Source organism: Petaurus breviceps, unplaced genomic scaffold, assembly GCF_028583685.1.
Source record: "Petaurus breviceps papuanus isolate PSGF00001 unplaced genomic scaffold, PetGlider_PUasm1.0 38, whole genome shotgun sequence".
Classification (NCBI taxonomy): Eukaryota; Metazoa; Chordata; class Mammalia; order Diprotodontia; family Petauridae; genus Petaurus; species Petaurus breviceps.
This window is the reverse complement of record NW_027186304.1, coordinates 7204825-7225675: the sequence shown is the minus strand read 5'-3', so window position 1 is coordinate 7225675 and position 20851 is coordinate 7204825. Positions and strand designations below refer to the sequence as shown.

The window sequence follows — 20851 nt, the reverse complement described above, 5'->3', positions numbered from 1 at the left end:
CTCTACAGGATTATACTTAAGTGCTATAATCCTTCAATGCCATTGTAAACTCACAATTAGTTTCTCAAAAAAAAAATCTCTTTTTTCAAAATCAGTTAACATTCAGTCCCTTGGACCTTATAGTTAACATGTATTGAGATTCAGTGGTCTATGCATTTTATCATTTAGGTAAATGAGCTTTTGGACAATAATCATTAATGATGGAAAATATACAGTTAGACTTGATTTATAGCACAAATCAGTGTGCTCCCTTCCATGGTAAGGTGAATTTGGCCATTAGGCTCATTTAGTAGGTAAAATCTATATCAATTTTTGTACTCAGTCACTTGGAAATCAAAAGAACATGCAAACACCATATGTGCATATTTGTACCAGTTATTGCTATGACAGACTACCCAGTAGATGTTTGGGGTATTTACCCAGGACCTTTAAGATTAGAACATACAGATGCATTTAGACCCCTAGGAAGAAAAATAAAGAGGAAGACAAAGCGACTTAGAAATCCTTCTGCGTAGTAAAAATGTTACTTTTCTTTCTTATCTGCTATAGATGTCATATTTTGATCCAATCCAAAGTGGCAGAGGTGCAGAAAAAGGTCAAAGGTTACTGCTACGAGATGACGTCCCAAGGGGAGCTATTTTAAGTAAAGGTCAGATAAATGCCAGTACAGGAAAGATCTGAAAGCCAGATGGAATTTCAAAATGTTGAAGGAACTCAGCCTTAACTATGTTGATTTAGAGGAAAATAATGAGTGAAAGTTGTCATTTTTTTTCCTTAAGGCTATTAACTGGAGGTATTCACTAGAAGACACAGAAAGAACATTTTAATCTTCATAAGTTTGTGTTTAAGGACTTGAATACTAGGGCCATTGGGAAGTGGCAACTATTAACAACTGTAGAGTATTCTTTACGGAAAGCTCATCTGTTCCTGAACCCAACCATTGGAAGATTCTCTATGTACTTGGCTTTTGGTCTCTTTATTCGTCTTGAGAAGGCAAGCTTAATGTGAGGTCTTTTGTTAAAGGGATATGAAATATACTGTAAACCATGCTGGATTAGGAGTCAAAGATCACTTGCCTAGTTTGATAACAATTAACTGTGCAAACTTAAACAAATTACTTAGCCTCTCTGTTCCTCAGTTTCCTCTTCTATAAAAATAAGGAAAAAATTTTCATTTCATACATCATCATGTTACGAGAAAAGTGCTTAGCAAACCTTATTTGTTATAAAAATACATGCTATTGTTAATTAACTTTAGTCTGGTACCAGCTTTGTTTCTTATTCCTCCTTTAAAATGTATTTATACACTGGATGTACATGTCGGCACCTCCTACTGAATGACTAAAATCTCTTTTACCCTCATTAATTTATAAAAGTATAATTTACTCTTTGGTGACAAATTAGTCAACTACGTTTTGAATTCGTAACTGTCTATTATATGCTATTATAACAAATTTACTTTGAAATTTATGCTTTTTTTATTCTAATTCTCTTTTTTATGTTGTGTTACTTTGTTTTGGTTTTTAGAAGAAATCAGGGTTAAATGACTTGCCCGGGGTCACAAAGATAGTAAGTGTCTGGGGTCAGATTTGAACTCAGGTCCTCCTCCTGACTCCAGGGTCAATGCTGTATCCACTGTACCATCTAGCTGCTACATGTTGTATTGTTACAGTTAATTTTTTTTTACTTATTCCCTTTTGAAGTAGACAAAATTTTTTGTTTATTTACTCTTCTGAATTATTTTTCTTTTATATACATGCCTTTTCTCTATTGAGGGACAAGGTAGAATAGTGGGCTGATAGATGGCTTTGTAAGTCCTAGGTTCCAATCTTACTGTGGCACATAAAGGCTATGTAACCTTGGTCAAATCCCTTTACTGTGTATATTGCCATGAAATAGGTTGCTGGCAGTGGCAATATAAAGGAAGATTAGTCAACATGGTTTGGTGGGAAGAAAATTAGGAATCGGGATATCTGAGTTCTAGTCCTGTTTCTGCTACTAACTAGCTCTGTAACCTTAGGATGGTTACATCACCATTTTCTTTGTCTTCATTTGTAAAAGTTAAAATGTGATAATTAGACACAATCATTATTATGGTTGTTTCTGGTTCTAACACTATATAATTCTGATTATAATCTAGGCAAAGCCATAACTAAAGCTATCTGTTGTTCAGTAAGTTTCCAGTTGTGTCCAACTCTTTGTGACCCCATTTGGGGTTTTCTTGGCAAAAATGCTGGAGTGGTTTGTAGTTTGTCATTTCCTTCTCCAAATTATTTTACAGATGAAGAAACTGAGGTAAACAGTGTCAAGTGACTTGACCAGAGTCACATAGCTAGTAAATGTCTGAGGCCAGATGTGAACTGATGAAGATGAGTCTTTCTAATTCCAAACCCAGTATGCTATCTACTGTGCCAGCTAGCTGACCCTACTAAAATTATAGAATCTGTGTGTGTGTATATACACCAGAACAAAGTTCATTAACAATAGCATATGTGTGTGTGTGTGTGTGTGTGTGTGTGTGTGTGTGTGTGTGTGTGTATATATATATATATATATATATATATATGTGGATGTGTGTGGTTGTGGGTGTTTATACATATATACACATATATATGTGTGTGTATAGAGAGAGAGATATATAGATATAAATATATATATACATATATATAATTTTTATAAACATAGTCACAGGGTGGGTAGCCACTCTTCTGTTGCCCCCATGGAATGGACAGTGACATAGAATTTCCTTTTCAACTGACAAGCTTGCTTGGACTAGATTGATTACAATATAGTTAACACTGACATTAAAGGAAGAAGAAACCAGTGAGTAATGGTATTTTTGCTTAGCCCTAAATCCACTTTGAATAGAGAATGACTGGATTAAGTTTCTGTATAATTTTCCAAATATTTGAGTATTTATAATATAGCATGAAAGCTCTCCTTTGCAAAATTTAATTCCTCCATATTTCCATTGCTATTAATTGAAGTCTAGGTAGCTAGGAAGTTAAGTGGCCATATTTTAAAATAATTTTATATATATTTATTTTTTCAACATTTTCTATCTCAGTTATTGTGAATGTGGTCTTATGATTATTACATAAAAATAAAAGATGCAAATGTATCAATTCCATACATTTCTTGCTGGAGGAAAATAGAATCAAACATTTTTAACTTAGAAAAATTAAAAAGCAAATATTGTTCTCTGACTAGATTATCAGCTTAATACATAGGATAATAAATGCATAAAACCATTTTCCCCATTTCAGCTTCCCAAAGCATCACCTTTCAAAAGCACAGAGGAGAAAATATCTTCATTGCAGTTTCACTTAGCAGTAAAGCTGCTGTCACCCAAACCTGTAAAAAAAATTTCAAAAGGTTTCCACTACACAGTTATACAACCCTTAGGCTCAAAACAAGGATAAAAGAATAAGGCTACACTATTCTTACAGAGGCATTAGTGTCATGCTGTGTTAATGATAATAGCTTATATTTAGAGAGGGCTTTATATGCAGAAAGCACTTTGCAAACATTATTTCATTATCTCCTCTTTACAGCCTGTTGACATAATTCAATTCAACAAGTATTTATTAAACGCGTACAAAATGAAGAGAACTGAACTAGGGGCCGAGGGTGAAAAAAAAATTTGAAAATAGTCCCTGCCCTCAGGGAACTTACATTAGGGACAGATGGCAGTATGGTAGATTACATACTAGTGTTCTACTCAGGAACACTTCTCTAGTCAAATCCAAGTTCAGAAGCTCAATGACTGTGTGACCCTCCTCAAGTCACCTAACTTCTGTCAGCTTCAATTTTCTCATTTATAAAATTTTGATACTACCTATAGCACTTTACCTTGAGTACAATTTGAAAATGTAACTGAGGATTATATCTTGTGTTGCAAAATCCAAATGTCTCTCTAATGATCCTGAAAAGCATACTCAGATAACGTTAAGGTTGATTGTATAGTTTTCAAAGATGAAAGAATTATGTCCTTCAAGTTTAATGTCAGAGAAACATATTATCAAAACATATTATTAAAAATCTAAATCTATTTTAATTGATAATAAGAGAGTACAAACCTTCTCCTAGCCCAAAAAACTGAGGAGTGTAGGGTAGGAAATAGAGGGCTAACCTCAAAATCTTGAATCCCCGCTTCTGACATGTATTAATTGTATGACCATGGTCAAGTCACTAATCCTTTTAATATCAGAAGCAATTCTCTAAGACAGTAAGTTACTGGGGAGTCACTTGTCATCACTGGTTGAGTGTTTACATAAGGAATTCCCTATACCAATAAAATAAAAGGCCCCAACTAAGCAAATAACATAATTTGAAATGAAAAATGTTATAAATTTGAGTACAAAAAATTTCAAAACAAGTAGAGGCATTATTGATTTCTAGTGATAAAATTATCCTCTCTATGCAAATAACTTGCAGATTTATACCTCCCCCCCCCACTCTGGTATTTATACTAATAGTCTTCCAACTAAATAACCAATAAACTCTCCATCAGACATATTAAACTAGATGTCTTTTTAGGAATCTTAAGCTTATCCTGTTCCAAATAAAACTAGTTATCTTTCCTTTCAAACCTGCCCCTGTTCTGAAATTCCATTTCTATTAATGGCATGATTATCCTTCCAGTAACCCAAGGGTAGACACTCAGAATATGACACCCAATCATAGTGTAATTCTCAGCTCTTCACTCTCATATTCACATATCCAGTGAGCTGCCAAGTCTTGTCAACTCTTTCTCCACAACATTACTTGTATATAAAACTCCTTATTTCTTCCAATATGGCTATCATTCCTATTCAGGCCATCATCACCTCTTACCTGGACTATTGAAATAACCTTCAAAGTGGTCTCCCTGTTATAAGTTTGTCTCCACTCTAATTCATATGACAGTCAAAGGCATTTTTTACAACACAGATATGAACGTATTGTCATTCCTCTCCCTCAATAAATTCCAGTGGCTCAAAATTACAACTAAGATCAAAGAATAATAGATCTAAAGTTGGAAGAGACCTAAAATTGTATCTAGTCTCATAAAATCTCCCCCTTTTACAAATTAACAAGTTGAATCCAAGGGATGTTAAGTGATTTGCCCAAGGCCACAGAGTGAACTACAAAGATGGAATATGATGAGTTTTTCTTCTATTTGGCATTGAAAGTTCTTTACAGCATGCTCTCATCCCACCTTTCTAGTCCTATTATACATTGCATCCTTCCATAAATTCTCTAGTTCAGCCTGGCGTTTTTAGTATTTCACAAATGGCTCTTCATCTCCTGTCTCCATCTGTGCTGGCTGTCCCCATGCCTGGAATTTATTCCTTCATTTCTGCCTCCTGGAATCTCTTCTTTCCTTCAGGACTCAATTCCAGCACCCCTTTCTGGATAAGACTTTTCATTGTCTCCTTCCCCCAAGCTACTAAAGTTAGCTTGTATCTGTTCTTTTTGTGTTTTACATGTACCCTGCTACACGGATATATATGCATGAGGCAGCTATATGGCACAGTGAATGGAGTGCTAGACTGAACATAAATCCTGCCTGTGATGCCTACTAGTCATGTGGACCTAGGCAAGTTGCTTAAGCACATAGTTTAGAGGAACTGGAACATAATTGGTACTTAATAAATGCTTGCTGATTGATTAGAAAGATAGAAAAAATGAGAAATATGAGTGCTTATAAAGTATAAGAAATATCTAGAAATGTTTACAGCAGCAACTAAGGAAAGATTGAGGAACAATGCCAAACACAATAAGAAACAGATAGTACTGCATCTGAAAAAAGCACTTTCTTAATTAATTCTGATAACTGTGAAACTGGGAAGTAAGAAAGTTCCATGGGGTTCCCACAGCCTTCCATGGAAAGAACATTTACACTGGTGCTACCTCTGGAAATGTGCCAAGGAGATTCAGACCTCAGCAGGAGAGATAAAGACAGGAAAAGAGATACCAGTGGCCGGTCATGGCCGTGATATCTCAGAGAGGATGGCTCTGATGAATACTTTGTTAGGTCATTAAAAGAGATTAGATTAAATAAGGTAATAGAATTCCCAAAACCCATTGACTTTATTGCATTGTTAAAAGGACTCAGCCTTTGGCCAAAAAGGAAAAAAATAAAAAGGGGGCAAGAGGTGGAACTGATATCTTCTGTCTGATTCATGACCCAGAAGTCTCTAGCTTCCTGGAATTCTTAATTAAAACTCTACATCTCTCAGTAATAACTTTCAAATGGTAAAATTTCTGCAGAGTTTTAGCACAAATGTTTAGGTGATAAGGAAGTTCAGAAAAGACACTGACAGCTTCAATAATTTTCAGAAAATACTAAGTAAGGATTTCAAGAGATGTTGTGGCCTGTTAGTGTAAGCTTAAGACTGTGTAATGAAGAATCATGAATTCTAATCTTAGCTATGATGCTGACTCATTATGACTATACAGTAGCAAAATTCAGCACTTCACCTAAAGTGGGAATAATAATATATTATTTAAAATATAAGGTTATGGGGCTGGAGATCGAATCCCAGGCTCGGACACTTAGCACCCACCCAGAAACACCTGGCCATGTAACCTTGAGCAAGTTACTTAACCCCAACTGCTTAGGGGCGGCCAGGTGGCTCAGCGAGTAAGAGCACCGGCTCCAGTGTTGGGACGACCTGGAGATCAAATCCCGGGCTCAGATACTCAACACCACACCCAGAAATAACTGGCAGTGTAACCTTGAGCAAGTTACTTAACCCCGATTGCTTAAAAATAAAAAATTTTTTTTAAAAATAAAATAAAATATAAGGTTATGAAGATAAATTAGTTGATTAATTAAAATACTTAGCATATAATTGCTATAAGGTATTATTATTACCTTGTTACAGGTATTATATAATTGATTTTAAGATATTTTTATTTATTTAAATGTGTTCAAAAGCCAAAAAAACTTTGAAATTTTAGCAGAGCTGAAAGAGAAATTTATTAATGGCTACAAATACAATAAATACAAATACATAAAGGAAATGATTGTAGGGTAAATTAAAGATATTTCTTCATACTGCTGACCTTTAATAGAAAGTTTAAAAATCACACATTTATTTAATAAATTCTACCATTAGTTCCCAAACTCAGTTCAAGCCAATAGTATCTGAGGTGATACTATCACTCAGTCACATAGAATTAACATTAATTTATCCAAAGTAACATGAATTCATTTTTTCTACTTTTTCTCAGTCATTTATTGAGAGAAAAATAAAAGACAAATCTATTGGTGATTTTGTTTCCCAGATGTCTACTATCCTACAGCATATTGACATTGTGATGTATTAATTCTAAAAACCATTATTATGTCTTAAGATATCTAAATATATCTTTATATAGATGTGCTTCCTCAACTGAATCAGATTGTAAGATGGTAGGCAAGCTATTAGAAATAGTAGTAACAATATTTCCTAGGCAATCATTTATTTCTCAGACTAAGCTTTATATCTTAGCATAGTTCATGCTTTATCATTATACACATATCTTTTCATATCTGCTGTGACTGAAGCATCACTAATCTCTAGTTGAAGTCTTACTAGCTTCTAGCTTAACTCTCTTAATTAAACTTTGATTTTTTTGTAACAATGGCTGTAGAAATCTTGGGATACCTGGAAACAGCTCATGAGGACTATGGTATTAATGCAAGTACAAAGATAGTAGTATGAATAACTGTAAATTCTACAGTAAATAAAGCTAAGCAGGATAAGTCTGTGCATACATCAAGCCTCTAATGTTGCTTCTTTATCAACTTCAACATATTACCCATTGTGGAGCTGCTAAGTAATACAGTGGGCAGAGTGCTATCCCTGAAGTCACGAAGATCTGAATTCAAATCCTGCCTCAGATACTGACCAGCTCTCTCACCTTGGCCAAGTCATTTTCTTTTTGTTTCCATAAGTTTCCTTATCTATAAAATGGGGATAATAATAACACCTACATCATATCATAAAGCACTTCCTACAATACCTGACATGTATATGTGTGCTATGTAATGGTTAATTATCATTGTGACTCCTAGGTCTACCCTCAAGGACCAAGCAGAACAATTAAAATATTCTGTCTATGGTCTTATACCTGAACTTTCATTCTCCACAACCTATCTTCATTGACAGTGACTCAGAATTCATCAATCTCTTTTAGCTACAAATCTATGATTCTGAAATGCTGTGATTATCTTTAGTATCATAGAGAATTTTAAGAATCATAGATAAGAGGTGTGGCTAGCTGGTGCAGTGAATAGAGCACTGGCCCTGGAGTCAGGAGGACCTGAGTTCAAATCCAACCTCAAACACTTAGCACAAAAACTAGCCATGTGACCTTGGGCAAGTCACAACCCCAATTGCCCTCTGAAAAAAGGGAAAAAAAAGAATTATAGATAAGAGGATCATAGATTTAGAACTGAGGGAGATCTTGAGTAGATATATCCAGTCTAATTCTCTCATCTTGCAAACAAAGAAAATGAGGTTGAGTGAGGCTAGGTGATTTTCTCATAATGATATGGCTAAGTCCATGTTGTACCTCAAGCTCAAAAGACCAGGTTTGAAATCCCACTTCAGATAGTTCTCAGTTATATGATTATGAACAAAACATTTGATCTTTCAGTTCCTCAGTTTCTTCATATGTAAATTAGGGATGATAATACTGCTGCTATCTACTTCCCAGAGTTCTTCTAAGGAAAGCACTTCACAAATGATAAAGCACAAAATAAATGTGAGCTATCTATTATTAGTTGCTTATTATAATTCACTCATTTATTTCCAATTTCTATGGTTATCCATTTTTATTCTACCTTTCAAAAATCAAAGATTATTTGTCTTGGAAAAGAAAATAGAAGCAAAACAAAATTTAAGTAGTTGAGTCTTCTCACTCTTATGTCACGTCTATCTTCCCTAAGTAACTGGATGATTCCTTCTTTGGTACTCTTCTAGCTCCCAACATATATTTAAAAATAAACCATCTTGGTCGTTCACATCCATTTGCCAACTTTAGTGCATTCTGAGATTTAGTGCTACTGATACTGCCTTTACCAGATCACACCACTCTTTTGTATTCCTCCTAATTTACCTATTCTTGCATCATTCTTCTGTGTGTGTGAGAGAGAGAGAGAGAAAGAGACAGAGAGAGAGAAGAGAGAGACAGAGAGAGAGAGAAGAGAGAGAGGATCTGAATTGATTGGCATGATCTCTATGTAAACATATTAACAACCCAGCTATTCCCTTCTTATTAGAATAATTTCTATTTGTGTTTCCAGAATTTCATTCTTGAGAGCTCTGGGACAAAATTCCTATGTGGAATATTCCACAATTGGATCCTACCCATCCCTTCTCAAAACTATGATATCTGCTCTCCCAAAACCTAGTTTGCATGTCAGATTATGCTTGTATTTCCCATTTTTTCTTGATCTTGAATGTTGAGATAGACTAATCATTTAACCCTGGAATTCCAGTCATCTCTACTACACAAAAAGCTCCCCTTGTTGATCTGCCACCTTTTGAAGGATAAAATTGTAAGTCACCTGACAAATTTTTTTACGTGTTCTATTTTAGGAAAAGATAACCCCAGCAAATGTCTGGATAGCTGAAGTTTACCATCATTGCTGCATTGTTGTTTTTCTGTGTCAGATTTCTCTGTTTCTTGAAACCCTCTTCCAATTCCTTCTCTCCAGTGTCAGCATACTCTGGCAAAAATATCACTTCTTATTCTTTCTACATTGATATTCACCCAAATGCTCTCTTTTTTGTTATACTTATTTCAATCAATAAAAATCTGCCTTCTTACTCTACCCTCACACCCCACCTGTAATGCCATGCACAGAAGCTTTCCAGAAGAACTGCTACTGTGAACAGCTTTTTTTTAAGGTTCTGATTACTCAGTATAGTGATCACTCTATTCCATAACAAAAGCAAAACATCCATGGAAAATCAAGGTACAGCATAATTCAAAATACAGCATTCAACCATATTTCAACTTATCACAGAAAATCACAATATAATATTCACAACATAGTCTCAAAGTAAAATAGTCACTCTTAAGTTAATTCAATCAGTCACTTATCAGTAGTATCAAAGTACACAAAGTTTTTCAAAGTCTTGATTAATTCAATTAGTCACTAATCAGTAATCTCAAAGTCTTCCACTCTTGGGGCAAAGTCACTAATCAGTAGTCACAAAGTCTTCCACTCTTGGGGCAAAGTCTTGATTAACTCAATCAGTCACTTATTCAGTAAAGTCTTACTAAGTATCATACACAAAACCCTCCACCCCTTAGATCACTAGTAAACTATAATTCCATAATTACTCAGTAAGCAAGGAGATGTCTTTTCTTCATCTTGACTTGGGGCCTTTTCTCAGATTCCCTGGATCCCCTTCCATGGTCCCCAATTCTACCTGGGTTCAATGGCAGACAGCTCCCAATTCCTTAACCAGCTCTCTGGGGAGGTCCTGCTCCACACTGGTGTTCACAGGGTTTGGTCCATGTCAGCTCCTTCACCATTTCTGCTCCAAGGAATTCAAGGCTCAACCAAGCTACAAAGCCTTATCATCCTGGGCTCCTGGCTCCTGGGCTCCAGGGCTACCAGCATCCTGGCTCTGGCCTCCTGGGTCCTGGCTCCAGCTCCTGGCTCTGGCCTCCTGGCTCCTGGCTCTAGGCTCCTGGGCTCCTGTTCAGAAGAAGCTCCACCACCACAAGTTCTCAGGACTCAGTTCTTCATTCTTCTGTAGCTGTTCTGCCACCATATCTCAGTCTCAAAGAAATTCTGACTGTGCCTCTCTAGGGCTTTTCTTATATACACAATATTACCTACTTCACTTCCTTCAGCCAACTGTTATGTCAGTTAACAGGAGATAGGAGTTCATACCTTCTGTTCCCCCAATCAGAGGCTTGATCAGTTACTAAGTGTTAAGTACCTGCCACCTTTGCCAATGAAAAGGGATCTTCAAATTCAAAATTACATTACCATTACAGCACCCCAGCCAATTGAGAGCAAAGAAAAACACAACCCATGACATACAATCAAGCAAAACAAATTTACACATCAGCTATGTTGGAGAATGTGTGTGTGTATGTGTATACATACATATATAATTCTACATATTGAAGCCTTTACTTCTCTATCAAGAGGTGAATAGCATATTATAAGTATTAGTTCTCTGGAATTGTGGTTAGTCATTATGGCAACCAAAGTTTGTAATTCTTTCAAAGTCATTTGCTTTTTGTGATATTGTTGTAATTGTATAAATTGCTCTCTTGGTTTTATTCACTTCACTCTGTGTCAGTTCATTTGTCTTCCCAGGTTTCTCCAAAATCATTCCTTCCTTATTTCTAAAGCACAATAGTATTGTCACATTTATCTACCAAACTTATTCAGTTATTTCCCAATTTATCAGTACTCCCTCATATTCCCATTTTTTGCTACCTCAAAAAGTGTAATAAATATTTTAGTACATCATCAAAGTTTATTTTGCTTAGGACTAATCTGCTTCTTAATCTACCCTCCCTCAAATTCCCACCTATTGAGCAAAATGCATTTCAGTACCCAGGTATACACCTGCATTCTTTCTTCCTTTGACCAGTTCAGATGAGAGTGCGGCTGAAAAGTATTGGTTGCTCCCCCTCTCCCTCCTACTTTGTATAGTTTTGTACTTGTGCACCCTGATTACATCAGATAATTTTCCCTAACCTTCCTTTCGCTCCCCAACTCTAGGGTATTCCGTTTCTCTCTCTTTAGATCGAGACAAAACAGAACCATTCTCAGGTGCTCTGTCTAATTAGATTCCCTCTTTGAACCCTGATGATGAAAAGGTTCAGAGAAGATAACATGTATCAACTGCCCATATGTGAATGGAAGCAATATAGCCTTTCTCATTTGTTTTTTTCTTATGTTTCTTTTCTTTTTATGTTTCTCAGTGCCTTTATTTAAACTTCAAAATTTCTATACAGCTCTTTTCACCAGGAATACTCAGGAGTCCTCTCTTTCCTTAAAAGTCAATTTCCCTCATACCATTATATTCAGTTCAACTGAATAAGTTATTCTTGGCCATAAATGTATATTCTTTGACATCTAAAATATTGTATTCCAAGCTTTTTGCTTTTTATAGTGGTGGCTGCTAAATCATGTGTGATTCTGACTGTGACTCTTTGGTACTTGAATTCTTTCTTTTTGTCTCTTTACAGGATTTATTTTTTGCCCCAGAAGTTCTGCATTTTCATTTTGAAGTTGTTTTCTTTAAATAGTACTTTATTTTTCCCATAATTTCTAATCAAGAAAATTTGTAGCATGCATTTTTACAAGATTTTGAATTCCAAATATTTCTCCCTTCCTTCCTCCCCTCCTCTCTTCTGAAAACAGTAAGCAATTTGATATAGTTTATACACATGCCATCATATAAAGTGTATTTCCATATTCATAATAGTTGTGGAAGAAGAAACAGATCAAAAGCATTAAAAAATATGAGAAAGAATGAAGTTAAAAAATATATTTTGATCTGCACTTGGAGTTCATCAGCTCTTTATCCAGATATGGATAGCATTTTCCTTTGTGTGTCCTTTGTACTTATCTTGAATTGTGTTTCTGAGAAAAGTTGAGTTAATCATCACATAATGCTATGTATAGTGTTTTACTGGTTCTGTTCATTTCACTTTACATCAGTTCATACAAGCCTTTCCAGGTTTTCCTTTCCTCTGTGTGTGTCTCTGTGTTTCAAATGGGTTTCTTGTCAGAAACATATTGTAGGATACTGGGTTTTGATCCACTCTGCTACCCTCTTCTATTTTATGGGAGATTTCATCCCATTCACATTCACGGTTATGATTACTACCTGCGTATTTTCCTGCATCCTGCTGTTCCTCCTGTTTGTCTTCTCTTTCCTCTCAACTTTTCCCATATCCCCACTGTTCTTCTTCCCCATACCACCTCCCCTGATTTGCCCTCCCTTCTCTCAGCACCCCCTCCCTTTATTTAATCTCTTCCTCTCCTACTTCCCTGTCAGGTAAGATAAATTTCTAAATTCACCTGATCGTGCATATTATTTCCTCTTTGAGAAATACCGATGAGAACAAGGTTCAAGCAGTGGCCATTGTCATCCCCCCCCATCTTCCTCTCCCCTGTAACAGGTCTTTCTCACCTTTTCATATCAGATAATTTACCCTGTTCTACCTCTCCCTTCCTTCTCCACCCTTTTTCCTTCTCTTTCTCATCCCTTATTTATGTCATTCCCTCAAATACACCTTACACCCATACCCTCTATTTTATTCCTTCTCTTTGTACTGATAGTGATATAATTTTTAAGAGTCACAAATATCATCTTCCTGTGTAGAGATGTAAACAGCGAAGCTCCATTGAATCCCTTCTGTTTTGTGTTCCCTTTTTACCTGTTTATACTTCTCTTGGGTCTTGATATTGGACATCAAATTTTTTGTTTAGTTCTGTTCTTCTCCTTATGAAGGCTTGAAATATTTCTATTTTGTTGAATGAACATTTTTCCCTTGATGTATTATGCTTATTTTTGCCAGGTAAGTGATTCTTGGTTGTCCCAGTTCCTTTGTCCTCCAGAATATCATGTTCCATGACCTCAGGTCCTTTAGTATTGCAGCTACTAAGTCCTATGTGATCCTAATTGTGATATTTGAATTTTTTTTCTTTCTGGCCACTTGCAGTATTTTTTCCTTGACTTGATAGTTTTGAAATTTGGCCTGAATGTTCCTTGAGGTTTTTGTTTTGGGGTAGTTTTCATTATGTGATAGGTAGATTCCTTCAATGCCTATTCTGCTTTCTGATTCCAGGACATCAAGGCAGTTTTCCTTGATAATTTCTTGAAAGATGCTGTTCAGGTCGTCCTTTTGATTGTGGCTTTCAGGGAGTCTGGTGATTCTAATATTGTCTCTCCTGGATCTATTTTCCAGTTCAGCTGTTTTCCCCATGAGGTATTTTACATTTTGTTCTTTTTTTTCATTCTTTTGAATTTGATTGATTCGTGATGTCTCTTGGAGTCATTAGCTTCCACTTCCCCCAATCTAACTTTTAAGGTTTTGTTTTCCTCAATTAGCTTTTGTACTTTCTTTTCCATTTGGTCAGTTGTACTCTTTAAGGAGTTGTTTTCATAAGTGAATTTTTGCATCTCCTCCATTTGGCTAATTCTACTGTTTAAGTCATTTCCAAACTTTTGAGTCTCTTTTCATAATTCTCTTTCATCTCTCTCATTTTTTTTGTCCTGCCTCTCTTACACAAATTTTATGTCCTTTTTGAGCCCTTCGCTGGGTTCTTTCTGGACTTGAGATGACTTCCCGTTTTTCTTTAGGGTTTTGCCCAAACATATTTTCACAGGGTTGTCCTCTTCTAAGTTCGTGTCCTGGTCTTCCCTGTCACCATAATAACTTCCTATGATTGATTCCTTTTTTGATGTTTCTGCTCATCACCCCCTTTTTTCCTTGACTTTTTTCTTTTCCTTTAAATTTGAGCTCTGCTCCTAGGGTGGAAGGAGAATTGTTTTCAACTTCTTGTGCTAGTGACTGCAGACCCTGGATATTTATACAGATATTGCCCTGAGGCCCATGGGGGAACCTTCCTATCTGGAGCTACACTGAGGAGCAGAATGGGGGTGACTGGTGTTGCTGGAGACTGCAGGGCTCTGGCAGTTTACCTGGTCCTGAGCTGAGGTCCTAGTGATGATGTCTGGCTTGTGCCCAGTAGGTTCTTCTGCATTTCCCTGGGATTACATTAAAGCACAAGGAGGTCTGGCCCCTGGAAGCACATGGAAGTCCTGCTTCTGTAGGATGCCTGTCTGCCTGAAGCCCAGTCAAAGCGTGAGGATGTCCAGTTGCCACAGGAAGCCTGCCCTGGGGCGATGCTTAAGCACTGGGAGCTCCACCCTGCTTGGGGCTGTGCCTAAGCTCCTGGTGGTTGGAGCTAGAGTTTGCTGGTTCCCCAGACTGTGCTAAAGCATACAGGGGTCCTACTGTTGCCATTTGCCAGCTCCCCCCACTGGGTCTTCGACTCTCCTTGCTTACTGATGTGGGGCTTGCTTCTGGCTCGCTGTGACACTTCTTATCCTGGACTGCACTCCCCTTTTAGCTAAGAGAGATGGACTTTTCTTGTGGAACCTCAAATTCTCCTGAGCTAAAAGACTGCTCCACTCCATCTTTCTAGTGGCTACACTGTTTCAGGATTTGTTCTAGGGCACTATTTTATGGTTGTTTGGTTCTTTGGAGATGACTATGGGAGAGTAACAATGATTTACTATATACTCTACCATCTTGGCTCCTGGATGATTTGGGAGTTGTTTTCAAAGAACTAGTAAATTCTATATAGTTTTATTTCAAGATTTTTGAAATGGTGTCTTGGCTCTTTTATTGGTCATGGCCTTCAGGTAGTTCAAGCATTCATGATTTTTTCTCCTCCATCGGCTTTCCAAGTCTATTGTTTCTGTTACAAGATACCTTACAGGTTCTATTTTTTTCTATATTTAGACTTTTGTTTTAATATCTCTTATCTGACAGATCTAACACATAGTATCACATTAGCTTTTATTTGGTCCATTCTTATTTTCAGTTTGCTGCTTGGGCAAGGTTTTGGATTTCTCATGCCAATTTGCTTATTCCCTCTCCAATTCTTTCTCCTGTATATCTTCTCGATATGCAATACCATCCCATCATCTCTTTTATCTTTTCTGTCCCTTTTGAATAAGATGCAACTTTCCAGAGTCATATTTTGATCATGAGCTCATCCCAAAATAGTCCAGAGAAACCATTAAGTCAAATGTGATAATTACTTACTTTTATATAGTGCTTTGCAGTTGCAAGGCACTTTGCATTATCTTATCTGAATACCACAAAAACCCCATCTGACATATAAGAAAATGGAGCCTCAGAAAGGATTAATAAATGATCCGTGGCCACAAGGCTAGTAATTGTCAGAAGTAGGGTTCGAGCCAATGTCTCTCTGGTGTCAAATGCAGTGCTATATACACCATGCTATATTGTCTCTCAAATACATCTTTGCATTGAAATCAATCTCAAGATCATTTTATTACCCAGATTTTATAAAATTGAACATAGACATTTGAGGTTATGGCCATCTTTCTGCTTGTGTATCGTTACCTCTATTCTGCTAATCTTCTTCCCGTGCTGTACTTACCGCCCTATATGGTACCTAGCTTGACAAAACTGAAAGCAATATTCTCATTCTCCTTCCTTTTCAGTTTAAAGTCATGCCAGACTAAACTCATTTTCTTTTCTGACAAGGTTAGTAGACTAGTAAATCAGGGAAGTGCCACTGATATATTATATCTGGATTTCATTAATATCCTTGACATAGCCTCTCATGATATCCTTTAAAGTAAGTTGAGGGGATATGAAGTAGATAGGTCAGGATTCTGAATAGGCAGATTCAGACCTGAACAACTAGACTTGAAATTCAGCTGAATTATGCATCAATGTCAACTTATAAAGACATCTCTGAGAAAGCATAGTAGGACCTAGTTCTTGATACTAATCTTTTTAACTTTTTATTTTTTATCCATGACTTGTCTGAAGGCAAAGATATTATGTTTATCAGATTTTTGAATGGCATGAAGTTGGTAAAAGGCAGGCTAACATACTAGATTATAGAATAAAAATCCACAAAGATCTTAACAGCATGGAATTTTGACAAGTAGTGTCAGAATCAAAGAACTTGTATTCTTGCTTGGTCACTTACTAGTGTGTGACATTAAGCAAGCTTGTTTACTTCTCTGTTCCTCAGTTTCCTCACATGCAAAATTAGTGTGTTGGCCTAGATCTCTAAGGCCCTTTCCAGCTCTAACTCTACGGGATGAATCACTTAGGATGAAATTTAATAGAGATCACTGTAAATTCCTTCATTTATTACATATATGTATACATTTGTAATCTTCATATTGTATATGTATATATAAAAGTACAGGATTGAGGGGGAGAATTGTCTAGACCACAGTTCAGGAAAGAAAAAGACCATGAATTCTAATCAACTGAAGGTTTAGTATGAGTCAGTGTGATGCAACAGCCAAAGGGGGAAGAAAGCTCATTTGCTCTTAGATGGAATTAATCACAGTATAGTATCCAGAGTCAGGGAGCTGACGTTCTCGTGTTCTGCCATAATCAGACCACCGCTTGGGCACAGTGTTCGCTCTTGGCACCCCATTTTAGGGAAAACATTAACAAGCTGGTCACTTCCACAGAAAAGTCAGAGGATACTGACTGAGGAGATTTAAACTCTACCATATGAGAATCAGCTGAAGAAACAAAATCTGTTTAGCCTGTGGAAGAAAGAAATTGGGGAGGCACATTATTTAGTAGTTATATTCAAGTATTTGAAGGGCTATGCTGTGAAAGAGGGATCAGGATTTCAGGTCTGAAAGTCTATGTTTTTATCCTGAGTTGAAATACGAAGTGAAACTGAACTATGATTTATTGAAAGATGCCCGTACACAGTCCCCAGAGGAAGTATGGAGAAGAAGGAGGGCTGATGAGGAGATCATCCTCCAGAGAGGCAGGTTTTGGCATACAAAGTCAAAAGTTTCTAATTACCAGAGCTGTCAATAAATGCCCCAGGAGGTAATGAGTTCCCCATCTTTACCACAGGCTTTCAAGCAAAGGTTGCACAGTCATTCACTGGAAATATTTTACCAAGGAATGAACGCTTCAGGTTAAACCAGACCCTAACATCTCTTCTACCTCTAAAAATCTATTTGGAACTAAATTACCATATGCAGCCAAATTATGATATACTAAAATATTTTTCCTATACCCAGTCTCCAGATGAAGTTGAGGCAGAGAATATAAAAAAGAGAGAGACTTGAAAGTTAAAATGAGTTAAGAGGGTTAAATTCACTGATGTTTATAGTCATTCCATCATCCAAAATGATTAACATTGGAAACAGAGAGATGGCTACCAGTTGAGGGGGTGAGAGTGGGGATGCTGTTTTTCTTATAAAGGTTCATTTTGCAGGTAAGATAAATAGAATATCCATTGTACCCGAGGTAAGGGATTGTAACAAGGTTAGGGACTGAATCTGCATTAACTACTTCATAGCAAGTCTGTGAGAATGAAAAAAAAATGTGTGCTTCTGTCCTGTCTTATTTCTCCTCAAAGTAATAAAGTTGTGGAAAGCAGTCCTTGACCATGCTGGAAAAAAGGTGCTAGGTACTGAACCATAAACCATAATCATCCTGTTACTCAGGGCCTAGGGCATATTCTAGAAGAATGAGTTTTCTGCCTGAGTGTTTCTTTCAGAGAAGAGAGAAATGAAATGTCACACCAATTATCTGAGCAGTGGACAGTGCAGGGAAAGCTGACTGTAGCCAGAGTCCCAATTACTGGATTAGGCATAGATGGCTGCTGCCACTACCGTGATCTTCTTTGCTATCATGCTTCTCTGTTCCAGTGACTTTAGTCACATCGAGGTGAACCTGGCAACAAGAGATGAAAAGCTTTCCAGAGCAAGGTCCTGGCAGCTGAAAAGAGGAGCAGACTTATTCAAGACATATTTTTGAATTTACATGCCCAAACTTTCCCTGATGTCAAATCTTTTCCTTCTAACACAATAAATAATAGCCCTGAGTCTTTATGTCTCTGACACCATTAACAGATTGTTCCCTCCTCTTTCTCTGTCACTCTCCCCAGCCCCACTCCCACCAAAATTAGTTCTTGGCAAATATACTTGAACAAGGAACACATGAGACTGGCAAAAGAGAACAGAGTCTCTCAATTAATCTCTCTTCTGTTTACCAACCTCTCCATCATGCATAATAATATGTTATCTCTAACACTAGGTCTGTTAGGATTAAAAGTCTGCCTGATGTTCGTATAGCCTTAGCAAATGTAATATCTAATATAATAGGAAAAATATGTGGTTATCTTGGTAAAGGGTTATCATCTTGTTCCTAAATTATTACTATCACTAAAATCAAAATTTGTGTCAATATGCTGAATTTTCATATAGACAAACACTGGGGTTGGGGGCATGGGAAAGGTTAATAGTCAAAAAGTTTATGAGATCATGCCACTGAATTCCTCCACACTGTCCAAGCTGAGACATCAGAGGCTAGCAATAGGAAGATCCTCTGAAGTAAAGACTTATCTCATTCCTTTTTTCTTGATGAGCCAAGGGCATTTAAGCACTTTGATATGGTTTAATCTCCCCTGCAGATGGAGGCTTCAGCTTTGAATACAAGGCAGATTGGAAGAGTCAGAAGCGGGAAGAAGAGAGGATTCCTGTAAAGATGATATATTGGGGGAGGGGCCATTGTCATGAATCACTTGGCACAGGAGGCGTGATTGAAAAGATTTTCTTTTAGATAGGACATCTATCTGTTTGGTAATTCCCATCCTTCTATCAAAGCATATTCCTAACTTAAAATTTAATATCCACCATGAGGCCTGGCAGAGGAGTACTACAGGCTAGTAGATGATTCTTGCATCCAAAGTATAACATGTCACAAGCTGAGACAGAAGAATTTAATTTTTATAATTCATTAGCATTCTTCTGGACACACTGCTTCAAAGAACTCTGGGAAAAGACATTCTTTTTTCGTAAGGGGGATAAACATAGGCAACTAGCCAGGAAATGCTAGCATAGAATTTTTGGTGTTAAAAAATAGTGAATTTTATGCCATTGTTTGTTATATTTTCATTTCTTTTTTCTTTATCCATTTGTCTCAAACCTATTTACCATTTGCCAAGGTGCCTGTTAAATGCATTAAAATAAATTAAATTAAACCTGTTAAATTCTGTAGTTTACCCAGGTAACACCCAATGCTGTCAGAGTGTAGCTTCAGGATATTGTCATCATAAGTTGAAACTAACCTTTTCAAAAAATACTCCTTGCATTTAAAAATAATGTAAACAGAAATAGGAAGAAACATAATTTTTAAAAACTAGTAGGGTGAATTCACAACTTAAGTTTCAAATACATGTTGTTAAGGTTAACTTGCGATGAACAATGATAACAATAAATGCCCATGAATTTATTTATGTGTAAACATACTATTAATTCACATTCATATAACATATGCATGCATAAAGGATTCAATATATGTGTCTACATGTATTTTTTTAATTTTATCCTCACAAAAACCCTATGAGGCAGGTAAAGAAAAATATTATTGTCTCCATTTTTCAGATAAGGAAACTAAAATTCAGATTCCACTGGAAAACCAAGACTCAAACCCAAGTTTATGGTATCAAGTCCAATGATCTTTCTGCTACAGCATGTACATATATATGTAATCTAACTTAGCGCTCATTGCCTCTCTTCAATTCCACAGTCTAGTTCATATGGTAGTTAATTGTGAGAGCAGGGATTCTACCTTATTCATTTGGGCATTAACCACAGCATAGTACCTGAACATGGTCATTTCTTAGAAAATATATTGATGGTCTTTGTGGAACAGTCTTTGATGAGACAGGAAGTTGCCCATTACTGAAAGTCTTCATTTAGGGGATAGATTGTCTCTTAGTGGACATAGTTATAGAGAATCTTGTGCTTTGGATGCCTATACACAGTCCCCAGACGAAGTATGGAGTTATACTTTGGACTAGATGATCAACTCTGGAATTCTATGATTTTGCAAAATCAGAAGATAAGAAGAAAAAGTTAAAACTATTCAAGCTTGCACAATTTGTACGAGTCTGAGCATTGTGATACAGGATCATAGAATGTGAAACAGGGGTCCGGTAGAATGTAGACTCCCTGGCTTTTGTTTTCGTGGTGCTAGTACCTCACACAGTCCCTTGTACAAAGGGATAGAGACTAGATCTATGATTCTATTAGTATAAAAAATATATATGAATATATACACAGACACATAAT

General features: G+C 36.6%; 1 protein-coding gene across 1 annotated transcript in view; it reads left to right on the top strand.

Annotated features, from left to right (window-relative positions):
• DOK6 (docking protein 6) overlaps positions 1 to 20851 on the top strand; it is a 515077-nt gene that overhangs the window by 424192 nt on the left and 70034 nt on the right. The gene's annotated exons all lie outside the window — the stretch shown is intronic.